Raw genomic sequence first — 27,237 nt, forward strand, 5'->3', positions numbered from 1 at the left:
TTGACTTCATGGACGCTGCTTTTTGTAAATCTTTATTGAACTTGATGACGATCACAGTCTTTAACACGTTGCTTCAAGAAAACTTTATTACAGACACAATCAGTGAGACACACGGTAACCAATGAGAATTCTCCATTTAAAACACCAACATGTAACCCCAGGACAGGAAGTGGTCTCCTCCAGGACAGGAAGTGGTCTCCTCCAGGACAGGAAGTGGTCTCCTCCTACAGAGGACACAGAGACGCTGAGGAGTCTAAGAACCAGAGCGCAAACCCAGCACAGAGAGGTTCAGTGAATGTGGCTCTGAAGGTGTGGAGGTGGATCAGTGAGTTATAGGAGACTCTGTAGAAGGAGAGAGAGCCAGCAGGATGATCCAGATACACTGCTACTCTACCATAGGAGGAGGAGGAGGAGAAGGAGGAGGAGGAGGAGGAGGAGGAGGAGGAAGAGGAGTAGAAGTAGGAGGAGGAGATGTTTGTTTCTCTCTGATTGTGACATACAGAGTAACCTCCATCACGAGAGCAGTCCAGACTCCAGGACTGATCATTCTCTCCGAACAAACAGTCCTCACTGTTTCCTCTCCTGCTGATTCCTCTGTAAGTCACTGCTATATGAACCCCTCTTCTCCACTCGACCTCCCAGTAGCAGCGACCAGTCAGAGCTTCTCTGCACATCAGCTGAGGCCAGGACTCAAACCTCTCTGGATGATCAGGATATGGCTCCTCCTCCTCCACACGTGTCACCGTCCTGTTGTCCTCAGACAGTCTGAGGTGTCTCTCTGCTGTGTTTGAGTCCATGGGTGAGTCCACAGGAATCTGAGGAGAGACACAGACAGCAGTTTATCCTCAGACCCACCTGAAGGCTTTCCTCTCTGTTAGTGGTCTTTCTCTAAAGCTTCAAGGTCAGTCATGTTCTAATGAATACCACCTCCATCATCTGTGTCTGGAGAGAAGCTGATCCACACTTACACTTCCTCACACCTGCTCTGATCCTCTGCTCTCCACCATGCTCCAGCCTGGAGGAGGACACATGTGAGAAACAGAACAGCATATTGTTAGAATAAAGTATTTATCAATGTTCATCATAATAATGAATCCTATGTGTCCGAAGGGAGCAGGAGGAAGCATGCTTATTGATCCCCTACTTACTGCTGATCAGTGATTATCCTTTCAATCATGTCTGCAAGTTATTCCTACTCACATATTTACATTTATACATTTACAATCACTTGTCCTCTTCAATCTCCTTCATCCTCACACTTCTCCAAAGAAGTGTTTCTGTGCATCCTTCAAAGTGAATGCTATGTGTGCTTAGTCTGAACTCCTGCTCCAAAGCGCTCCATGAACCCCCCACAGAGTATCACTCAGAGTACTTCATGATGTGAGAGTATCAATCAGAGTACTTCATGATGTGAGAGTATCACTCAGAGTACTTCATGATGTGAGAGTATCACTCAGAGTACATCATGATGTGAGAGTATCACTCAGAGTACATCATGATGTGAGAGTACCACTCAGAGTACATCATGATGTGAGAGTATCACTCAGAGTACATCATGATGTGAGAGTATCACTCAGAGTACATCATGATGTGAGAGTATCACACAGAGTATATCATGATGTGAGAGTACCACTCAGAGTATATCATGATGTGAGAGTATCACTCAGAGTATATCATGATGTGAGAGTACCACTCAGAGTATATCATGATGTGAGAGTACCACTCAGAGTATATCATGATGTGAGAGTACCACTCAGAGTATATCATGATGTGAGAGTACCACTCAGAGTATATCATGATGTGAGAGTATCACACAGAGTATATCATGATGTGAGAGTACCACTCAGAGTATATCATGATGTGAGAGTATCACTCAGAGTACTTCATGACGTGAGAGTATCACTCAGAGTACATCATGATGTGAGAGTATCACACAGAGTATATCATGATGTGAGAGTACCACTCAGAGTACTTCATGATGTGAGAGTACCACTCAGAGTACATCATGATGTGAGAGTATCACTCAGAGTAGTTCATGATGTGAGAGTATCACTCAGAGTACATCATGATGTGAGAGTATCACTCAGAGTACATCATGATGTGAGAGTATCACTCAGAGTACATCATGATGTGAGAGTATCACACAGAGTATATCATGATGTGAGAGTACCACTCAGAGTATATCATGATGTGAGAGTATCACTCAGAGTATATCATGATGTGAGAGTACCACTCAGAGTATATCATGATGTGAGAGTATCACACAGAGTATATCATGATGTGAGAGTACCACTCAGAGTATATCATGATGTGAGAGTATCACTCAGAGTACTTCATGACGTGAGAGTATCACTCAGAGTACTTCATGATGTGAGAGTATCACTCAGAGTACATCATGATGTGAGAGTATCACACAGAGTATATCATGATGTGAGAGTACCACTCAGAGTACTTCATGATGTGAGAGTATCACTCAGAGTACATCATGATGTGAGAGTATCACTCAGAGTACATCATGATGTGAGAGTATCACTCAGAGTACTTCATGACGTGAGAGTATCACTCAGAGTACTTCATGATGTGAGAGTATCACTCAGAGTACATCATGATGTGAGAGTATCACACAGAGTATATCATGATGTGAGAGTACCACTCAGAGTACTTCATGATGTGAGAGTATCACTCAGAGTACATCATGATGTGAGAGTATCACTCAGAGTACATCATGATGTGAGAGTATCACTCAGAGTACATCATGATGTGAGAGTATCACTCAGAGTACATCATGATGTGAGAGTATCACTCAGAGTACATCATGATGTGAGAGTATCACACAGAGTATATCATGATGTGAGAGTACCACTCAGAGTATATCATGATGTGAGAGTATCACTCAGAGTATAAAACGGACAAGTCCAATGAAGCAATCTGATTGGTTCTTAGCCGTGATATACTGAGCGTATACCACGGGTAGAATTGTAAGTTACTTTTCACAACAAGTCAGTATCCCTCCGCGTCTGAGAAAAACAGTATACCGTTGGGCTGAAAATCAAACTGCCTGCAGTTTGCTCCAACATCCAATCACAGAGCTTCAAGATTAATCACAGGGTTTGTCAACGGGACTGTAGTCCCAAACGATAGCTGGGGATTATGGGTAGTGTAGTGTCTTCGGCCATCCTAAACCATCTGGCGTCACAGAGCTCTTCTGTTACTGTCCTCTCTTCTTAGAGGAAGTTCAGAAACACGTAACTGGGTTTGTTTTAATGTTTGAGGAGCAATAAACGACACAGCAGATTTTTGGCTGTTAAAAACTATTATTTTCTGCCTCGCTCATGAGAGGAACAGCTGGAGAAAATACAGCCTCGCCTACTGATTTCAAATGTGTGCTCCAAAATGATATTTATAAATGACTATTATCATTATTATAAGCAAGACAATAAATGGCAAAGATATGTAGAAAATAAACGTATTTGAGAAACGTTCATAACGAACGAAACGTAGGAGAAAATACGTTTCTGGCTAAACGTAATTGAGAATGCAGTTTAGTTCTGTGGGAACGTAATTTTGACAGGGTTGGCCATTTGATATGCTGTGATCTGATTATCGAGCCTTCATTGTAAGAGTCGCGGGTACACTGTGGATGTGCGTGTTCCACTGTAGCGCCCGGTACATTCATGGGAAACCCTAGTTTGTACATGTTCAATACATTTATAACACTGTGCACATGAACGTTTCTTTTTTCGGTTCACCAAAAAAAAAATCTCACTCCGACCTGAACTCAAATGTTGGCAGCCCTGATTTTTCATAGTCTTATATTTCAACAGTTTTACAACAAACTGACTTTTTTGACATGGAAATGAATTTTTAAGGTTGACAAACATCATATGTGTAATTCGTGGCACAATTCAAACGGGATCGGAAGATACGTTTTCTCTCCCCGTTGACTTCAATACATCATTTTTCCGAAATAAGGTCCCATGGGGCGGAAGTAGATGGGCGGAACTTCGCCTCTCTATTTGGTAACGTCTGTGTGTATGTGGAACTTCCCCTCGATTCCATTGGCTCTAACGGTTAAAAAGAGATGTCAATCATCAAATCCACCCAAATGACCCCAGAAGTGTTGTTTTGCATCAATCTTGATACAGGGTACTTATGATATGTTGTAGTTTGGATTCCTAAAGCTTTTAGTCTCAGATCCCATCATTCAAGGGTTTCACTATAACTCATGTTTTTTTTTTGGACGGACACAATAATTAATTTTGTTTTACTGTGTTCAATCTGAATTGACTTTAGAATAAAAAACATCTATATTGATTCTGACTCTTCTACATCCAACTCACAGGTTTATCATTGCTTTGAGAAAAAAGATTATTAATTTACCCCTTTTAGAAGATATGGTCATTTGTTCTGGGAATGTCCTTTTGGAGCCTGAGACCTGGAAAACAGGCTCGGGGCTGAACAGGTTAAAGACATGAAAAGTCTAAAAAGGATAGAAAATCCACTCTGCTTCTTCCGACTCATGCACTTGAGAGCAGAAGAGGAAGAAGAACAATTCAATCACATGTCACGGTGGTACAGGTGGAAAAGTCTGGATCGTCCCTCTGAGAATCTAAAATGTCAAACAGAATCTCATCTCAACACGTTTAGCAGTTGGTGAGATATCTCAGTCAGAACCAAATCCATAAACTGACCATCATTATCCTCCCTAGAGCCAGGAAGCCAGTGGTTCTGATGTTTGGACGGAATGGCTGTTTCCATGAAATAAGACTTCAAGGTGAACTCACTGCAGTGAACATAATCAAGGGAAATGAGACGTCCTTCATGATGGAAGACCAGAGATGAAAGAGATTACATTAGAACAATATGAGGAACCTGCAATCTTTGTGTCCATACCTGAGTGTCTCCAGTTTCCAGAGAGGATCCTCCAGTCCAGCAGACAGCAGCTTCTCTCCTGAGTCTCCTGGATGATTGTAGCTCAGGTCCAGCTCTCTCAGATGGGAGGGGTTGGATCTCAGAGCTGAAGCCAGAGAAACACAGCCTTCCTCTGAGACCAGACAGCCTGACAGACTGGAACCAGGGAATACAGTAAAGTCAGTGCTTTAAAAAGTCACGTCAGCAGGAAAATCATACAGAGGTGGACCATCTTCGTCAACATGAACACAAAGCTGGATGAAAAGGATTGAACTGCTTGAAAATAAAAAGCTGAACTCTGACCTGAGAGTCTCCAGTTCACAGTGTGGACTCTCCAGTCCAACAGACAGCTTCTTCACTCCTGAATCCTTCAGGTCGTTGTTACTCAGGTCCAGCTCTCTCAGACTGGAGGACTGGGAGCTGAGGACTGAGGACAGAGCTGCACAGCTTCTCTCTGACAGGTTACAGCCAGTTAACCTTGAAAGAAATGAATACATAACAAGGGTAAAACTCAGTTTTTGACATAAATATGGTGATGGATAATCAGTAATCATTTCAAAGTGACACAGATACATTGGATTAACCTATGGATTAACCTTCAGCCGCGTTTTTCTCGTTTTAATGCCATTTAACACGACTTTTGATCAGAACAACAGCTAAGGTAAGACAATGTCCGTGTTTGCTCCGTAAAGCTACTTGGTGTGATGTCTGGGTTTGCTTCCCCTGTCACGAGTTCTGATCGCTCAGTGATGATACTTATATTTCTGGAATCTGTGGAATTTGAGCTTGCTAATCGATATCTTGTTTTTGCAGATCCGATATGTAATAAGGGTATTTTACCGTGAGCTCTGTGCTAAGTGTGTTAGAATCTTTTCGCTCAGGGTTCATTTAGACGCTTCTTGTGAGAATTATGTTTTGTTTCAGTAAAAATTGTTTGTATCGTCAGTTAGCTGAGTTTCTTCCCGTTAAGTGGGTATGACACATTAATAGGTTTTTAAATGTTAAGAAGCCCTGAGACACAGTTTTGTGGGAAAAAACCCTGCAGCCCCGCGGGCGGGGGCCTTCGCGCTAAACAGGTTAATAATAAATGTGATTGACAGCAAGGTTTCAACATACAATATTTTCTAGTTCTTTTGTCAAATGATACCATCTGTTTGTCTGTGCATGTTTGGGTTGGTCAATCAGTCAGATACATTGAGATGTAGATAAGTGACGCCATCTGTCTTCAAATATAATAAGATTGTTATCATGGTTTTATGGTTTATTGTTTTGAAGAACAAAAATAAACAACAAGCCAAAGGAAAATCTAAATGTATTATTAACCAATATTCGATAAAACTGGAAATGAGTCGATAGAAATGACGGTTAACATGTCGGCTGAACTCTGACCTGAGAGTCTTCAGTTCACAGTGTGGACTTTCCAGTCCAGCAGACAGCAGCTTCACTCCTGAATCCTTCAGGTCGTTGTTACTCAGGTCCAGCTCTCTCAGACTGGAGGACTGGGAGCTGAGGACTGAGGACAGAGCTTCATAGCTTTTCTCTGACAGTTTACAGCCACTCAGCCTGGGGAAAGATCAGCAGTGAACACAAACAGTTTTATTCTCATGTTTCAAACTGTTCCTAGTTAATATAGTTTTATCTCCACTTACAGAGCCTTCCTGAAGGCTTTGACCACTGGCAGCAGCCTCAGAAGAGCCTCCTCTGAAGCAGAGTATTTCTTCAGGTCAAACACGTCCAGATCTTCTTCTGATGACAGTAAGATGAAGACCAGAGCTGACCACTGACCAGGAGACAGATCCGCTGTGGAGAGACTTCCTGAACTCAGGGACTGTTGGATCTCCTCCTCTAGAGAACGATCATTCAGTTCATTCAGACAGTGGAACAGGTTGATGCTTTTCTCCGGAGACGGGTTCTTTCCTATCTTTCTCTTGATGTATTTCACTGTTTCCTGGTTGATCTGTGAGCCACTTCCTGTCTGTGTCAGCAGGTCGTGTAATAATGTCTGATTGGTCTCCATTGAAAGACCCAGGAGGAAGCGGAGGAACAAGTCCAGGTGTCCGTTTGGACTCTGTAAGGCCTGGTCCACAGCACTCTGGTGGAGATGTGTTAGTTCAGGTTTGTCTCTGAACACTTTAAGCAGCCTGGAGGTTGTTGATTCTTCTGCCAGCAGGTTGACTCCAAAGTTGATGAAGGTCAGATGGACATGGAGAGCAGCCAGAAACTCCTGAACGCTCAGATGGACAAAGCAGAACACCTTGTCCTTGTAAGTTCCTCTCACCTCTTTAAATACCTGTGTGAACACTCCTGAGTACACTGAGGCTGCTTTGATATCGATGTCACAGTCTGTCAGGTTAGACTTATAGAAGATCAGGTTTTCTTTCTGCAGCTGCTCAAAAGCCAGTTTCCCCAGAGACTTCATCATCTTCCTGCTCTCTGGATCTTTCTCAGCTCCTCCATCATACTTGACGTTCACTTTGGACTGAACCACCAGGAAGTGGATGTACATCTCAGTCAGGGTCTTGGGCAGCTCTCCTCCCTCAGTTTTCAACATGTCCTCCAGAACTGAAGCAGAGATCCAGCAGAAGACTGGGATGTGGCACATGATGTGGAGGCTTCGTGAGGTCTTGATGTGGGCGATGATGGTGCCGGCCTTCTCCTGATCTGTGAATCTCTTCCTGAAGTACTCCTCCTTCTGTGGGTCAGTGAACCCTCGGACCTCTGTCATCATGTCCACACAATCAGGAGGGATCTGATTGGCTGCTGCAGGTCGTGTGGTTATCCAGAGGCGAGCAGAGGGAAGCAGCTTCCCTCTGATGAGGTTTGTCAGCAGTACATCCACTGAGGTGGACTTTGTGATATCAGTCAGGATCTTAGTGTTGAGGAAGTCCAGAGGAAGTCGACACTCATCCAGACCGTCAAAGATGAACACGACCGGGAACTGATCAAACCTGCAGATTCCTGCGTCTCTGGTTTCAGAGAAGAAGTGATGAACGAGTTCCACCAAGCTGTACTTGTTCTCTCTCTCCACATTCAGCTCTCTGAAGGTGAATGGAAATATGAACTGGATGTCCTGGTTGGCTTTGCCTTCAGCCCAGTCCAGAGTGAACTTCTGTGTTAAGACTGTTTTCCCAATGCCAGCCACTCCCTTTGTCATCACTGCTCTGATTGGTTTACCTCTTTCAGTTGAGCCTTTAAAGAGGTCTTCTTGGCTGATGGGTGTTTCTGATCTGTCTGGTTTACTGGATGCTTGTTCGATCTGTCTGATCTCATGTTCCTTGTTGACCTCTGTGGTGTCTCCCCTGGTGATGTAGATCTCCGTGTAGATTTTATGTAGGGATTCAGATTCGTCCATAAATGTGATATTTTCAAATGTTTCCTTCAGGTTTGATTTGAGTTCACCTTGGCACTTCGTGAGAATATCTGAATGAATAAGAAAGACATTTACACGAAAGACACATCAAAAGATTTCCTTCTAATTGGACCCATTTCTGACAAATAGCAGGTTATTTTCCTCATATCAAGTCACTGGATCTTGTTGCATATTTATCCGTACATTGTCCAGTATAAGTTGCACCCCACAGAGAACCATCAGTTTTCCCACAGAGAACCATGGCCCTAAACCTGACTGACTCTTATTCCTGCTGCAACCAGCAGATCCCAACACCCACTGAGGGTGTGGACACAGCTCTCTCTCTCTAGCTATACAGGAAGTGGATGGCTCTTACTGTGTTGCAGACCCTGGGGGGTCCCAGTAATAACCCCTCCCTTCCTCACCAAGTCATGTAGGACGGCAAATAATACCCCCTTCCACCTGTAGGCGGCTGGGCCATTAGTAATGACTAGGACAGTCCCATTCGTCATCCTGAGACTGAGTCAGCAGCTAACCTACACTGTGGAAAACAGCCGGGGTTTATCCATGACTCCTCCTCCTGAGAGATCTGACAGTTCGGCAGGACGAACCTCATTCCAAACAGAAATGGCCGTTTCCTGGGAAAACGTAGCACTCAAAGACTCACTGCCATTTCAGAGCACACTGATGACTTTCTGGTCATTCCTCTGACCCATCCCCTCCCCAACACTGGCTTTCAGCATGACCCACTTGTATTACATATCTCCAATGTCCCACCAGGATAAACTCATTAATATGAAGTTTAGCGCAAGTTCAATCAGGAAGACCAAGCTCTTCATTCAGATTACACGTCACTTCATTACCCTCTCCTCCCTCATTAAGTGATCGGGGGCGTCACTCCCCAGCTAACCAATCTCTCTTCTCTCCATTCTCACAAGCCTATCGTTGCACCCGCTAATCCCTTTATATCTGCTCTTCCCTCTTGTCAGCTGTCATTTCAGGTGACAAAACTCAACCCTCCTCCACCCCTTTCGTCACCTTCTCTTTTACGATTCAGAGTACTCAGACCACGAACAGGGATCTTAATCCGGGCCGACTTTTTCAAACTGCGCTCGGTATCCCCCAGCAGCCCACTTGCTCCTCCTTCCCCAACTGCAGCAGCAGAGCTTCGTTCCAGCTCCAGGCATATCTTCATCAGCTCCACAGTCTTGCGGATAAAGCTACAGGCGGCGTTCCCCAGCGCGGTTAGCGGTTCCAGCCGGCCACCCCGCAAACCCGGACGCGGGAGGAAAGGACAAGGAAATCCGGCTCCACGGAAGTTCCTCCGGATGAATGGAAATGGCGTACTTCATGCAAACAATTGACGCATGCCTTCAGTCTCTTGAGAGGGCATCACTGGCATCAGAGCCGCTCAAATGCGGCGCTTCCGGCTTCACGCGGAACGGGCCCTCATCGCATGCGAAGCTTTACACATTTCTGGCTTCAACCACAGCCCCTCCCATTGGCAGGGCTTAAGCTACATCCCATAGAAGCTACTTCTCCTCCCGGCTCAGTAGTCAGTACTGGACACTAAGTGCGTCATAGGTTCATTGCACAGGTTCATTGCACAGCCCAGGCTCTCGCCTCTTCTCTCCTGCGCCTCACCTCTAAAACAAGGCGTCAGGTGTAGCGCTGGCAAGAGGCAGTTTGCAAATTCACGAGATGTTCTTTTTTCCTCTAAGAAATATTCAGTTTCTCGGCGCACCAACGGCTGGATCTACGACAACAACACTTTTCGGCAGCACTGTCCAAATCTGTTTACAGTTCTGATCCACTTTTAAATCCGTAAACATTACAGAGGTGAATTAGGTTCAAGGGGAAATATTGCGTCATTGTTTGCGTCATGACGTTTACGTCGCCGTTTTCTTCCCATACCGCTGTCAAACAAACATCAATAGAGGATTGCGTGGAGTAGTTTTAATCATACGAAGCAGATTCAATTAAGAACTAGGCTACTTCTTCAACCTTATACTTTTCTAGGATGCCGTTATGCATCGGTTATCATGTGGTTCAGCGGCATTAACGCCGCTGCAGTGCGTTGTGCACCGCAGCTTATTCCACTGTTAACTCACACGGCAGCGGTCGCCGTTAAGCACTCACTGTCCGACTGTCACACAAGCAGCTGATCATTATTCCCCATCTCATAGCGATGTGTTTCAGAATTAATTTACGCCGTTCGGCATCACAACGCCGTCATTAAGGTTCTCTGGCATTCTACAGGTGATGTTGCTTAGCAACCGAGCTACTCAGTTATCTTGACTACTTGTCACTATCTCGTGGCATTAAACCGTTTCCTACACAATCAACAGAATCTCAGTACTGGTTAGCGCTGCCTGACTTGTATAGATGTTCCAAGGTGCGGTCGCGTTCAGTCACTTTGTTCAGCGCTACTGCTCGTTACAACTCTATTCACTTTAGCGTAGGCTACTAGCATGACTGGTATTGCCCAGGGTAATCTCGATGACAAGGTCAATGTTCCCCCTTTCTACGCACGGAGATAATGTCATCTTAATAGCGTGCAGGCCAAGGCTGGCTCTTCAAAGCAGATATTAACGACGCGCTTTAAAGTTCCCATCATCCGTTCAGCGGAGCTCTTTCAGCCTCAAGTATTAGGAGAAACTACTCGTGCACCGGCTACTCGGGCAAATAATGTTAATAGTTGTCTCTCCCCAGTTCAATCACCCACTGCCCAGGGAGATCCCCTAATGTGTTGCTCTTTTACGCCATCTAGTGTTCAAATACAACATTACTAACCTAACACCGCTCAACTGGGAAAAGAGAAGAAGAGAGAGAAGAGAGAAGAAGAACGAAGAAGAGACTCCTCCAGGAGCACAGCGTTCCTAATCATGAGGAACTATAGGCCCAGTCACACACCTGGAGTTCCTAGGCATCACATCAAGCTCATGGTAATTAACGTTCCTCTAACCAAACTGCGTGCATCAACATAACGTCAAGGTATACAGCAAACATCTCCAACGACAGTCGCTCTTCCTCACCGGGCAACCGTACTTCGCATACGGATAATCTTCGGCACGCCATCATCTCCCGCTTCCTGGAGGTGGCATCCGCCGGCCTCACGACGACCGCGTTCTTCCCCGACTCTTAAGGACGTGCACTGCACTTCGTTTTGGGGGGAATCTCGCAGGGTAAGCGAGTCGCAGTCTCGAGCCCACTCTCTTCAGTAGCGACTCTTCCCTGCACGAGATCATCCGCATAGCGGCACGCTCAGATTTCCACCATTGTTTAAACATTTATTATCACACTCGTTGGATCTAACACTAACGTCCCTCCATCATTCTCACTTCAGATGATAGAAGACAGTCTTAATCACTCAATCAGCTCATCAGCATCTATGACTCATCCTGGTGTCTGCTAATCAAGCTAGACCTATATCATGGGTCATGTTTCAGTATTTAACTAAGCGTATGTCATTTTATGCGTGCCTCCTGCACTTCATTCATATTCTCGGCTTCATGCTCACATGGCTTGCTGTTAAGCCAGGTTATGACATTCATGCATCACTGTACTCCAGCTAACAGCTCACGTGCATTACATTGTCTACATCTCCCTCTTCGCCCGGACATCGGCTCGTGCTGGCAATCCAAGATCTCTCCAGCTTACCTATGGTAAATATGGATATAACTGGTGGTGGTGTCTTAATAGCATATCAGGGCTTTCGTCAAGATAGGTGCAGCGACCTCTGCTGCCAATCAAGGCATTTCTTCAACCCTTAACTCTGGGATTTATGCATAAAGCTGGTGGTGGTTTCATAGCACGTCAGCATGTAGGCTATACGTGTCTCATCATGATTCTGGATTTTAATTGCATGTCTATTTAAGTTTATGGGCTCGTATCCCCGGGAAATAATGTTCGTGTCACATGTTCGTATTTCAAGTCACGGGTCTATGTCCCCCTGCTCTGCAGGCACTGATTTCTGGTCTGGGTAATGTTTACGTCGACGTCAGGCTGTTGACCATCGTGTCTGTGTAGACTTCGTGTCTGTGTAGACCTCCGTCTCTACGTAATAAAGATCCCTGCATCATCAGGCCGTCCGACCATCGTGTCGGCGTAGTCAAGCACTGCGTAGCCAGGCAGGCGACCTTCGGGTCGTTTTCATATAAGCCTGCCACTGATTTCGGCAGTCAGCATCTTAGGATGGACTGTAAGCCCGGCAGTTGATTCTGGCAAATTGCTTGATCCACGTGTTAATCTCTCATTTCCTCCATAGATCACTGCAGTCAGCCCACAAGCTAAGAAACTCATTACATCTCAGTATATCATACTTCACTTCTTTTGGGGGGTTTCATCGGAGCGGTTCTTCCCCCTCCTGAATGATTATCCTGCAAGCTGGGGCCTAATCGCCAAACACCGTTCCATTCTCCTGTTATAATTCTGGCAATCATTATTACATTCACATTATGAGTCCCGGTAATAAATATGTATTTCATACATCAACGTCTCTCCTGATTGAAATGAAGCTTAGCGCAAGTTCAATCAGGAAGACCAAGCTCTTCATTCAGATTACACGTCACTTCATTACCCTCTCCTCCCTCATTAAGTGATCGGGGGCGTCACTCCCCAGCTAACCAATCTCTCCTCTCTCCATTCTCACAAGCCTATCATAGCACCCGCTAATTCCTTTATATCTGCTCTTCCCTCTTGTCAGCTGTCATTTCAGGTGACAAAACTCAACCCTCCTCCACCCCTTTCGCCTCCCGTCTCCTACAGGACCAAGCTAAACCTTCTCACTTCAGAGCGTTCCCACCTACTTATCACCACCACCAGTGTCTAGACCCCGGGGGGTTTCATCAGAGCGGTTCTTCCCCTCCTGAATGATTATCCTGCAAACCGGGGCCTAATCGCCAAACACCGTTCCATTCTCCTGTTATAATTCTGGCAATCATTATTACATTCACATTATGAGTCCCGGTAGTAAATATGTATTTCATACATCAACGTCTCTCCTGATTGAAATAGCATTGGTGGTTCAGTGGTAGAATTCTCACCTGGATGCCCGGGTTAGATTCCCAGCCAATGCAGCAGAGTGTTTAAGTGGCGCAGTCTGCAGGAATTTGTGTTGGGAACCGAAGGGTCGCCGGTTGGAGTCCCGATCGGACCAAAATAATACGGAGTGTAGACAGGTTCCTGGAGAGGTGCCAGTTCACCTCCTGCCATTGAGCAAGGCACAGAACCCGCAACTGCTCCCTGGCGCTGGACAGACTGGCCGTCTGTTTTGCTCAGGCCTCTCTCACCTGTCCTGTGCATGTGTGTGTATTGTACTGTCTGTTACCACAACCGAGTGAACAACTGAGCTGAATTTCCCCTTTGGGAGGAAATAAAGCGTCTTCTCCTTCTTAATAACATCGGCTGCTAATCATAATGACGTTGGATAGTGTCAGTGCGGTCGGACTCTCAAAGCACAGCAGTTTCTTTTCCTAAGTCCTGATGAATCTTCCTATCATTAACCCCAAGATGTTTCACAGAGGTTAAGGAATTGTGGTTAGGAAGAGACGAAAGAAGATATGTTTTGGACAATTTTACCGAAACCCAAACTTCCTAACCCAGGAAAGGTAATTGGATTCCTAAAATGCTGATCTATAAAGGTTTTACTACCCCTCACCTGGAACCAACAGGGTGACCCTGCCAGAAACTAGTGACCCTGACCTCTCTGCTTTCAGGGGTACCTCAGCCCCAACACCATGTAGAGGTGATGGTTCTCTGAGGGGTATATCAGGAGTGAACAATAAAAAAAGTTATATATATATTTGCTAAACTCTTTTTTAAAGACCTACCTTCAGGGTCTGATGGGAATTTTGATAATTCCTCGACAAGATCATTCCTCGGGATCTCTTTCAAAACGTCTATGGTCACTTTAATGGTGTGTATGCCGTAGTAGGGAAGCATCAGATCCACTGTGTCCATCCGGTCTGCTGCTTTCTCGAGTCGACTCTTTGGGATTCCTGGGAATGTTAGGACCTTCTTCTCCAGGAACCACTTGAATTTTTTTTAAGTCCTTTTCCTCCAAATGTTCTAAAGTTGTTAATAGGACTTCTCTAGGTGTCTCCATATTTTCTCCCTGAAGAGCAAAGATACCAAGAAAGAAAATCTTTATCTTACAGAACAATATGTTGTTGTATTGTATTTTTGTACTTTTGAAAACCATAACAGGCCTTCAGGATCCAAAGAACAGCTGCCATGTGACTTTGGATGGCTTCAATTCAGATGTGGAGTTAGTACATGCCCTAATCGGTTCTAAACTTGTTTTAATACCTTAGACTTCACGAAAGACATTCAGGAAGTTAATCCTAAACTTGAAGACAGTCAGCAGAGTCAATTCTGTCTTTTTCTTTAATGTCTTGGTAATCTGACTTTAAAGAGCAGAAACTGTCTCAGTCAGATCATAAAGTGGTCTAGCACAGTGTTTTTCAAAGTGGGGGCCCGACCCCCGGGGGGCCGCCAGGGGGCGCCAGGGGGGTCACGCAAAGTTTGAGGAAAAGGGGAACTTTCTTATTTTTTTTAAAGTTACATTTTTTTTTTTTTGTAGATGTTATTCATTACTGCATATCTATCAATCTATGTGTCCTTTGATGCCAATCTTTTAATATTTTCTATTTATAAAACGTTTTTTAAATCACACGACCGCCCTTCAAGCCAATCAGGATCGAGCTGCCGCTACTGAGAGTGAAACTGAGTATCTCAGCTTTTGGAGCAAGTGAGAGCGAGTGAATGTTTCGCTCTGCAGCCGGATGAGAGCACGGATGCAGCAAATATTGATGTATATATAGGCCTATGAATATAAATATGTTTATTGTTAATATTACTGTTGAATGTTATATATAATATTATTAAGGCATAAGTAGCTTTCAAAAATGATAAAAATAAATGTTAATTGTTCATATTACTGTTCAAGATTATATAATATTATAAAGACAGAAATCACTTTAAAAATGCTTTAAAATATGTTTACTGTTGATATTACTGTTTAATATTGTGTTAAGAATGTTTATAACAGAAGACACAATCAATGTAATGAATGACAAACAAAAGATAAATAGACTTTTTTTTAGAAGAATAACTGATTATTAATTATCAATACAAATATATATTAAGAAAATGTATTGTCATAATGTCCTATTTTCCATCATAATGTACTCATCATTTTTTTTTAAATTGCAACAGGGGGGTCCCCGCCAGAGAATAATGCTATATGGGGGTCATTGCAACGTTTGGGAACCCCTGGTCTAGCAGACTGATTGGTGAGTCACAGCTAAACCTGGAGCCCCTGCTCATCAGACAGTTACAGAGGCTGTCTAACTCCATGTTTAATGAAGACTCCCACCCCTGCAACCTGAATTTCAGCTTCTTCCTTCGGGCCGGAGGTTAATCTTCCTAAAGGTCTAGAACCAAGAGGTTTAAAAACAGCTTTGTCTGTGCTAGTGCTTATACACACATGCATTTCCAAACATTTGGACTACCTATGTTGCAAATGTATTATCTTTTCAATTTACACACGGCATCTATTGCACGTCTGTCCGTCCTGGGAGAGGGATCCCTCCTCTGTTGCTCTCCACTATCAATCAATCAATCAACATTGATTGATTGATTGATTGATTGATAGTGGTTTTCAATGTGTCTGTGTTGCTTGAAGCATGTGTCACCATGGATACCTTTTATTTGTTCTGCAAACCAAGTCTACCCACTGGTACAAAGAAATAACCTGGACCTGAACTGGACAGATTGGATATTGTGACAGTGGGATACAGTTAGGGCTGATGGTAGAGAGAGACTCACACACCTGGTTCTGGTCTCCGGCAGTAAGCTGGTTACTGGACACAGGTTCAGGACCAGGTTCAGGACCAGGTTCCGGTTCAGGACCAGGTTCAGGAGCAGGTTCAGGAGCAGGTTCCGGTTCAGATCCAGGTCCAAGTCCTTCTTCAGATCCCTGTCCAGGTCCAGGTCCAGCAGAATGTGTTGTTTGCTCTTGGCTGGAACACAACACACATGGCTTTGAGTGAATAATGAGTGCTGAGCTTGACATAGACCATAGTCAGCTAACGTCTGCCCTCTCTTCTTCCCTATCCAGGCCCCATGCTGCACTCTCACTTGAAGAGCATGTGCACCGGTATAATAACACCCTGCATGAGTGCCTAGACAGGCTGGCACTTGAAATAAGCCGAGTGGTACATGGCGCTCTGCCCCATGGTACACTGACCAGCTCAGAGCGCACAAATCAGAGGGTCGGAAGATTGAGCGCAGATATAGGAAAACTGGCCTAACTGTCCACCTGCTCTCTTTCAGAGATCACCAGAAGGCCTATTCCTCGGCATTGAGAGCAACCAGGTCAGCCTACTACTCCAATCTGACTGAGACAAATCGTAACAAACCCAAGCACCTATTCTCCACAATGCATCGGTTGCTCAAGCCTAGTGATCCCTCATCAACCACTCCTACAACTGATGACTGCAACCGCTTTATGGAACTTTAAAAAACAAACCTCAGGCTTAACATCGCCAAAGCCTCCTCAAACCAACCTGTCTCTCCCCAACATCCTGTTCTTGCTCCACCAAATGCACCAACCCTAAACTGCTTCACGGAGGTCTCGCAAGCTGAGCTTTCAAAAATCATCTCAGCTATGACCTCATCTAGCTGCGCCCTTGATCCTATCCCCACCTCCCTACTGAAAGCCTGCTCTCCATCCATTATTCCAACTGCCACCATCAACTGCCACATTACATCACATGTCACTTATTAGACGCTTTTATCCAAAGCGACATACAGACTCAATACTGTGGGCAATCCCCACAGGAGCACTTTGGGGTGAAGTGTCTCAGGGACACAACGACATGCTGACTGCAGTGGGGTTTGAACCTGTGACCCCCCAACACCAAGGCTCTATCCACTGCGCCACACGCCTCCCTCAAGCTGGCACCATCATAATTAACAAATCCTTGTTGAGTGGGTAAGTTGAGCCATTCTTTAGTAATGCTGTCCTCTAAGCAAGGAGAAATGACACATAGTAAAAATGAAAGCACACACCTCTAATTCAGGATGTCTCCTATCAATGGCAATGATAAGAATTAATATTTGATCAAGGGCAGTGAAAATATTACTTCTAAAAACTGGGGCTCAACTTGCCCCAGTGTAGGGGTGAGTTGATCCAGGTCAGGGGGTAAAATGAACCACTGTTCAAACCTGGGCATACCTACAACACATCTTAAAGGTAACTATAAACAATCAATAACAAACCAAATACTAGCTTAGTTTCTCAAATATTTTTAATATAAATTTCGATTGAATTTATTGATTTTTTTTAAAATGTTAAAAGGAAAAGTAATCATACAAATGGTGATACAATTTCATACATCTTACCGATCAAACACAGGGTAAATTCAACTTTAAATGTAGCCTACAATGAGCTCTTATTATCAACTTGGCCTGCTTTCATTCATTTCTCCATTGAAAAAGTGGCTCAACTTACCCCACGGCCCGTGGTTCACTTCACCCCACAGCCACCATTTTAGAACAAATAGCCTAGCATTAAAATGCAGAGTCATCTTTAGCGTAATGATTCACATGGTGTAACACGCTGCCAACACATCAACATATACAATATACACTGAACAAAAATATAAACGCAACACTTTTGTTTTTGCTCCCATTTTTCATGAGATGAACATTTTTTATATACACCCCCCCAGACCCCCCCAATAAAGCAAAAGTGCACGTTTCAGAGTGGCCTTTTATTATGGCCAGCCTAAGGCACACCTGTGCAATAATCATGCTGTCTAATCAGCATCTTGATATGCCACACCTGTGAGGTGGGATGGATTATCTCGGCAAAGGAGAAGTGCTCACTATCACAGATTCTTTCAGATTTGTGAACAATATTTGAGAGAAATGGTTATTTTGTGTATATAGAAAAATGTTTTAGATCTTTGAGTTCATCTCATGAAAAATGGGAGTAAAAACCAAAGTGTTGCGTTTATATTTTTGTTCAATATATGTGTTTAAACCTGGATACTTTTTTTTTGACATAACAGCCGATATAGCTGACATCTAGAACATTTACTTTGACAAGCAATAAACCAATGAGTATCTCTCTTTCACAGGCAAGGAGAAATGGGAGGAGCTTGCATCATTTCTGGTCACTTGATTACAACTATAAGGCGTTGCCTGGTTACAGGGGAGGTTCAACTAACCCCCTTCTCCCCTACGTGCGTAAACGCAAACGTTCCCGTGTAAAGGCACCCAAAGACGGTTTGCCAAGCCTCATACTACCACCTGAGGAACATCTCCAAAATACAACACTCCCTCACCAAACCGGATGCAGAAAAACTGCTCCATGCGTCACCTCCCGCATTGACTACTGCAATTCTCTGCTTGCAGGCATTCCAGCAAAAAACACTCAGAGACTACAATATGTACAAAACGGTGCCGCCCGGATACTCACAAAAACACGCAAATCAGAGCACATCACCCCCATCCTTCACTCACTCCACTGGCTCCCTGTAACACACCGGATCAACTACAAAGTCCTCATAATGGTCTTCAACGCCATCAACCACACCGGCCCCCCCCTACCTACAGGAACTGCTAACCAGAAAACATTCCCATACCTCACGCACACTCAGGTCAGACAGCTCCAATCTCCTGGCTGTTCCGTGGACAAAACTGGTCACCATGGTCACCGTGCTTTCTCCTCCCTGGGTCCACGTCTGTGGAATCAGCTTCCAGAGAACAGACGGACCTCGGCATCACTCTCAGTCTTTAGGAAATGCCTCAAGACCCCCCTGTTCCACACCGCATGCTACTGACCGTCCTTTATTTTTATTTTATTTATTTAATTTTTGTAACCTTTTATGCTCTTAACCTTTGATTTTGATTTGTGACATTACCATATTTTATTCAATATGCTCCTTTAGATATATTTTTATTTTATTATTTTCTCCTTATAGCTTTGTGAAGCACCTTGAGATGACGTTCTCTTTAAAGTGTGCTGTATAAATCAAATGTATTGAGCTGTGACATGGAGAAGAGTGATGGACAGCTGGAGATCTCACCTCTGAGCTTTGGTCTGGCTGTCATGTTCCCCAGAGCTTTTAGAGGGGGGGGCTTCCTCCTCTCTGTCCTCACACTGATCCATAGCAGAGCCCCCACCTTCACACAAACACAACAACATGCTCATTCATTACCACAAGCTTCACATCACAGGTAGTGCTCCTCCTCTCAGAGATTCAGGAACCCTGTCTCCTAAAAATTACGTTCCCACAGAACTAAACTGCATTCTGAATTACGTTTAGCTAGAAACGTATTTACTCCAACGTTACGTTCGTTATGAACGTTTCTTAAATACGTTTATTTTCTACATATCTTTGCCATTTATTGTCTTGCTTAATAAGCAAGACAATTATAATAATGATAATAGTCATTTATAAATATCATTTTAGAGCACACCGTTGAAATCCACAATCGGGCTCGATATATGGTTAAATTAAAATCAGTAGGTGAGGCTGTAATTTCTCCAGCTGTTACTCTCATGAGCGAGGCAGAAAATAATAGTTTTAACATGCCAACAAGCTGCTGTGTCGTTTATTGCACCTCAAACATTAAAACAAATCCAGAGTAACGTGTTTCTGTACTTCCTCTAAGAAGAAAGGACAGTAAAAGAAGAGTTCTGTGGCTTCAGGCTTGATCGCTGTTCAAATGACAGCGTTAGTTTCCCCAAAAGTGGGCGGGGCTGTAAAGTGAAGTAGATTTGACTCTCATCTATTATTCAAAACCATTCTATTTATTCTAACGTAAATTACATGCCAGTGTTTTATCTTTTTATTTATTTGTTTTTATTTTAAATCGTATAATGTCGGACTTTTTTTGTCGTCTTTGAGGAAAATAAATGGGGTTTAGAGCCTCAAAATACTGAAATCTGTATTTTTTTTAATCTTTTCCTTCTAATTTGTTATTCTTTTCTAAATAACACACTGTTATTTACTCAACAATAACACACAATTATCCTTATTTTTATTTATTCGTTTAATTCTATAATCTTGGGCTTTTTAGCCGTAAATAAAGTCACCAGAAACAGGACGGGACATTTCGAGATTTAGGATGGCCGAAGACACTACACTACCCATAATCCCCAGCTATCGTTTGGGACTACAGTCCCGTTGACAAACCCCGTGATGTTGGAGTGGCAGTGCGTCAAGGTTACGCCGAGCGTCAAGCTCTTTGAAATGGAACGAAACCACGGCAGACTATTCAAAACTGGACTGGAACGCCCCCGAGAACTACACATGCATTGTGTTTCGCAACATGTTCTCTATGGCACGTCTCTACTGGGAATTGTAGTTTTAAAAGACGTTTTTCCCAAATTTAGAAGTTGACAGTATTAAACTGTGTACAGCCCTGGAGGTTTAGGCGATAGGAAACACATTGGTGACACATTTCAAACATGTAATTACTAAATGGGTGAAAATCGCTTGTATCCATAATGGGCAGCATTAATATATACCCACATGACAGCTCATTGTTACTTTGTAATTCTACTCCACTACAATTCAGAGGTGAACCTGGTATTTTTACTTCACTACATTTAGTTTAGTTACTTTGCAGATTCTGATTAATGATGTGGAATATAAACAACCCTTAAAGCAGACTTTAGTTACACCTGAGTAAAATTCAGGGAAGGTGATTGTCAAGTGCCAACAATCAGGAGAGATATTTGATAGTTGGTGCTTGAGAAGACTAAACATTTATCTGCAGATCTTTATAAAGTATTCATTACTCGTTATTCTCTACTAATAGTTAATTAAAAACGGTATAATGGCTATTTTGCAGATCCCTTTCAAGATTTCAAGATTTTCTAAGGTGTATTGATCTTATACACAACTTGGGTCGCAGGTTCCTCAACAGTGCATTACAAGACATCTATCAATATGTGTGTACCTCCACCATTAAACTGTCATATTCTGCACATTTCTTATACTATCTACATACATAAGAGTATAATTAATGTGTATAATATCAGTTAAAATAAGTGCTTCAACATAGTTAACATTGCAGGAAAGCAATATTTTAGACGTTAAGTACTTTGTCAGGCTTAATATTCATCGGTAGATAGATACCCCCAAAGCTTTTTTCTTGTTTAAAAGAAGACCTTAACCTAAAGTATTCTTTAATGTGTTAATAAAGGCTAATTAGTTTTTCTGTTTTGCACATCCTCCTATTAATATCTTTGTACATCCGGCACTAAACTGTTTTATTGTAGAGATCACTTAGTATCTTCTTGACTTTTTATATTCTATATTTCTATCATTGACCTTCTACTTTCCCCCTATGAAAGTATGTACTCTTAATATTGTTTTAATCAAAAAACATTATTCAACAAAAATTTTTTAATAACATGCTTTAACCACTAGGCGGTGCACACAAGCTACACACAGCATACTAATAATAACTTTGTATTATTAGTGTAAGACACTTATGTATGTATAACATCTGAAGATGTGTAGTTTTATTCATGTTTTTACATAATTTTACAGGATATTGCTATACTATTTATCTTGTTTTACTTCTACACATTAATATCTGATTTGTAAAACATCACAGACAGAAAGGCATATCCGTCATTTAATGGTAAGCTATTGAAATTGTGATTCCATAGATGTGTCTCCCATCACCCAAAACCCCTGACTATTCTCTCAACTCAGTATTTACATTCTTATATTCAAAGAAAATCAGTAATATCTTTAAAGATCAAATGCAAAGCTTCCAAATATGCAAACATTTTATAGAAATGTTGTTTTTAAGACTGCCTGTATTTTTTATTTTATTTAAATCGAGATAATACACCCAAAAAAAAGCTTTTTATTGATACAAAACTCGACCCAAAGCCGTCTGAATTTCTGACATGTAATTCCCAGCAGCCTCCGCGCGCGTGACGTAATAGTGGCCAAACAGTCTCTGGACCAAATATCCCGACTCGGCAGTCTCGGTCACATGTTTTTCGAAAAGAAAACTGAATTAACATGGGTTATTGTTGAGCTTTTTGTTGTACGAACGGTGCGGGATCTGGGAGAGTTTTACATGCATTTCCCAAAGACCAAATCATCCGCAAAAAATAGATTTTTTTAGTGAATCGTGTTGGATGGCAACCGACTAAATGGAGCAGGTTGTGTTCTGACCACTTCGCGTGTGATGCATACGACGTTGATCCTGCTATCATGAAGTCTGTTGGTGGAGAAGCATTAATAGCACGTTGGAGGCTGAAACCCGGAGCCGTCCCCTCCACATTTCAGCACAAGAAACCACTGAAAGAACGAAAGAGCCGGGCGATGCAGAAACGCCAAAGAATTGAGGTAAACAACTTTTGATTAGATTTCAAAGCGCACGGAGCACAGCAGATAACGCAGATAACGGAATTGCAGTTGTATTGCTTATAGAGGTGGGCACCGTTAGATTCTGTGTCTTTACGATCATAAACAATGTGTTGGATGTGGAGCTAGGATAAGTAATAAGGGCGCTAGGAGTGATAGGTTAGCATTTTTCGCTCGGGGCTAATTCACTGTTAGCATTGTAGTTTATCTGCAGCTCATTCATCGCTCCTCCACTCATAACGGAAAATGTCGAATGTCCTACAGTCGGTGATGCGGACTTCTTCTCCCATCTCTTCCTTCACTTTCCCATAGTTGTGGCAGCACTTGTTTTCTCGGCTTGTAGGCATGGTCTGGCAGTTTCCACATCTACACCAATTCTCAGCACCCTCGGCCTCTTCCTCAGATGGCGAACTTGAATCATCGCCATCAGCACTTTCATCGGTGATATCAGGTGACGTTTCCTTGTATTTCCTCTTCGACATCAGAGGCTCGTATAGATATGGTTGGATGTCGACAACATACTCCAGATATTGGATGGCCTCCGACTCAGAATCAGACATGATAGACGAAACTAAGTTGTACTATCGGCGGAAGCCGCTGCGAGCATTTTTCGCTTGGGGCTAATTCAGAGGCTCACTCAGAGCGCCTGGACTTTATTTTTCTAAACCTCTCTAAAAAGGTCAAATTCCCCTTGTTTTGCATCAATCTTGATACAGGGTACTTATTATATGTTATAGTTTGGATTCCTAAAGCTTTTAGTCTATAGTCTACTCAGAATCAGACATGATAACGAAACTAAGTTGTACTATCGGCGGAAGCAGCTGTGAGCGATAAGCCAAGGTTTGCCACTGTGACGTCACGCGACGCCATCTTGCGGCGGAGAAAATAAATCGTCGGACTTGGTGTTGGGGGTTGAACAAAATAAATATTGCGCATTGCCAGACGCATATTATCTCCGATTTTAATACTGCAATATCTTAGATAGTGTTGTAGCTATATGATTTCGATTTTACTGGCAATTATAAAAAAACCTTTGCATTTGATCTTTAAAAACTACTGGTCCTTTTCTATCAGCTCTGCACCGTTATGGTGTAAATATAACCTCAATTGGATCAAATATAAAAGTCAGCCGAATTACTATTGATACTGCAAGGAGACGTATTTTGTGAAAAGAAATTGAAGATGTTGTTTAATTGTTGATATATTTATGATCCACGTCAAGTATTCAGTTTTGGCAGCAGTTCTCCTGTTTGTCTAGAAGTCTTCTCATCAGGGCTCTATAAATAAAGAACTACGGCAGATGTGTAATATTTAATGCAGCCGAACCGTGTATTACAATGCCGTTATGTGATGACTTCCAAAGAGAAAAGCAAGAACACTCTGAATTAGGTAATATTTTATTTTTCGTTGTCGGATATCATATCTTATTAACACCATATCCCAGCGTGCATTGCGGCTAAAACATCCAATCAACGAGTTCAAGCTGAGGATCTTGGGTAATCAGTTCGGTGGGTTTGTGGTGTATATCGCTCGAAATGTCCCGTCTGTTTCCAGTGACTTTATTTACGGCTAAAAAGCCCAAGATTATAGAATTAAATGAATAAATAAAAACAAGGATAATTGTGTGTTATTGTTGAGTAAATAACAGTGTGTTATTTAGAAAAGAATAACAAATTAGAAGGAAAATATTTTTCAAAATACAGATTTCAGTATTTTGAGGCTCTAAGCCCCATTTATTTTCCTCACAGACGGAAAAAAAGTCCGACATTATACGATTTAAAATAAAAACAAATAAATAAAAAGATAAAACACTGGCATGTAATTTACGTTAGAATAAATAGAATGGTTTTGAATAATAGATGAGAGTAAAATCTACGTCACTTTACAGCCCCGCCCACTTTTGGGGAAACCAACGCTGTCATTTGAACGGCGATCAAGCCTGAAGCCACAGAGCTCTTCTTTTACTGTCCTTTGTTCTTAGAGGAAGTTCAGAAACACTGAACTCTGGATTTGTTTTAATGTTTGAGGTGCAATAAACGACACAGCAGCTTTTTGTCATGTTAAAACTATTATTTTCTGCCTCGCTCATGAGGGTAACAGCTGGAGAAATTACAGCCTCGCCTACTGATTTTAATTTAACCATACATCGAGCCCGATTCTCGATTTCAAATGTGTGCTCTAAAATGATATTTATAAATAACTATTTTCATTATTATAAGCAAGACAATAAATGGCAAAGATATGTAGAAAATAAACGTATTTGAGATACGTTCATAACGAACGTAACGTGGGAGAAAATACGTTTCTAGCTAAACGTAATTGAGAATGCAGTTTAGTTCTGTGGGAACGTAATTTTTAGGAGACAGGGTTGGATTCAGGAACCTTGTGGGAGCCTCAACAGGACCGGATCAGCCCAGGATGTTCCCCACAGCCCCAGAACCACACAGAAACTCAGGGTGTTGACCCCTAAAATATGTGTTAGTGTGTCACAGTGTATCACAGCACACACAAACAGTCACTTCAGTGAACATCCACAGGTCATTTACAGCCCAGCCCCCACAAGATATCCCACACACCTGAACTGCGCTCACTAGCCATTCAACAAAACGTCTTTAGGTTTAGAACAAATATAATTGTTTGGCTTAAAATATGTACGTTAATTACATAAAAGCAGTTACGGACTTTAATTAAAACGAGGTCTTTTGTGAACTGATAAGAAATGTGTTTTTGATATATCATTGAAAGTATGAAACATAAGTTCCCTCATAACTAAGTTACAATGCAGTTCAAATCTATGGGAAGAATCTTTTTATTTTTTTGAAATCTCCCGTTTACTTTTCATGCAAATGTTTTGTATAGCCCAACATATATATCAAAACATCTACTGTTATATATTTTTTCAAATTTGGGCGATCTAGTCCCAGATGTATAATCTAAAATTAAAAAAAATGATTTGACATTTTCAAGGCTCTTCAGTGAAACCAGGTCAGTGTTGGAAGACGGGCCCTTCACACTCCTTCCCTGATTCAGAGTATTAAGAGTTAGACAGAAAAACAGTCCCGAGTTGTTAGAGCGGGTTCTGACACGCCCTGCACTTTGCTCTGATGACGAGAACTCAGAGAACAATCAGACTGAAACTCATTTACCTGAAACACTGACAACAGTACATGGAGATCTTTCTAAACTCATTCTGCTTTCACTCAGAGAGAAACCCTACACCATATTTCAGACAGATGTTCAACAGACCCTGGATATGTTTGAGTTTTCTTAACTAACCCTAACAAACGAGATCTCGCTAAGAGGTCCTACGACGCTGGTTATCAACTCAGTAAATCAACCAGGGTTTCACAAACATGGACAAGCGTACTGGCAGCGCAGCGTCATACTTCATGACTGAATAGTAAACTATCATGTTAGACAAATATGAAGACGTTCAACTTTTAACATCCATGACTTAACACTTTATCCAGGATAAAAGCCACATAGTTGCACGGGCAAGGTCAATACAGAACAGCTGGTAAAAGAAAAACTACCAAGTGTTTGAATGCGTTCATTAACAGTTTTATGATATCACTGCCTGTCTACTCACAGACTCTCTTCAGGTCCACTCACAGACTCTCTTCAGGTCTACTCACAGACTCTCTTCAGGTCCACTCACAGACTCTCTTCAGATCTACTCACAGACTCTCTTCAGGTCCACTCACAGACTCTCTTCAGGTCCACTCACAGACTCTCTTCAGGTCTACTCACAGACTCTCTTCAGATCTACTCACAGACTCTCTTCAGGTCTACTCACAGACTCTCTTCAGGTCTACTCACAGACTCTCTTCAGGTCTACTCACAGACTCTCTTCAGGTCTACTCACAGACTCTCTTCAGGTCTACTCACAGACTCTCTTCAGGTCTACTCACAGACTCTCTTCAGGTCTACTCACAGACTCTCTTCAGGTCTACTCACAGACTCTCTTCAGGTCTACTCACAGACTCTTTTCAGGTCCACTCACAGACTCTCTTCAGGTCTACTCACAGACTCTCTTCAGGTCTACTCACAGACTCTTTTCAGGTCCACTCACAGACTCTCTTCAGGTCCACTCACAGACTCTCTTCAGGTCTACTCACAGACTCTCTTCAGGTCCACTCACAGACTCTCTTCAGGTCTACTCACAGACTCTCTTCAGGTCCACTCACAGACTCTCTTCAGGTCTACTCACAGACTGCGCGAAAAAAAAAAAAAGTTTTAACAACATTATTTATTGACTTTTCATTCCGGTATAATCATTTTGCGCAAAGATGGCACTGTTTGTCAGAGCACTTCATCCTTCTGGGATTTCATGAAGAACAGCTCCAACGCCTGTGTGTATGGGAATGCCTCTGGTGCTGGTCCATTAACTGCCAGTGTTTCCCACAGATCTGAAATATACTTTGGGGGGGTGGTGGTAGCGGGGGGGGTTGAGGTGACGTGCAACAACATTAACCTTTCTGTTGGTCGCTTGTTAGCAGACCCTTCACGCGATGGCAGAGCGAACAGGTACAGGTACAGGCAGGGTCCATAGTGACAGCCCTATAG

At 42.7% G+C, this 27,237-nt stretch overlaps 1 pseudogene; it reads right to left on the reverse strand.

Moving 5' to 3' along the window:
* Nucleotides 1–18: 18 nt before the first annotated feature.
* On the reverse strand, nt 19–26,865 carry LOC117534806 (annotated as a pseudogene).
* Between the last annotated feature and the right edge of the window lie 372 nt (nt 26,866–27,237).

The sequence above is a fragment of the Gymnodraco acuticeps genome, unplaced genomic scaffold, assembly GCF_902827175.1.
Source record: "Gymnodraco acuticeps unplaced genomic scaffold, fGymAcu1.1, whole genome shotgun sequence".
Lineage (NCBI taxonomy): Eukaryota > Metazoa > Chordata > Actinopteri > Perciformes > Bathydraconidae > Gymnodraco > Gymnodraco acuticeps.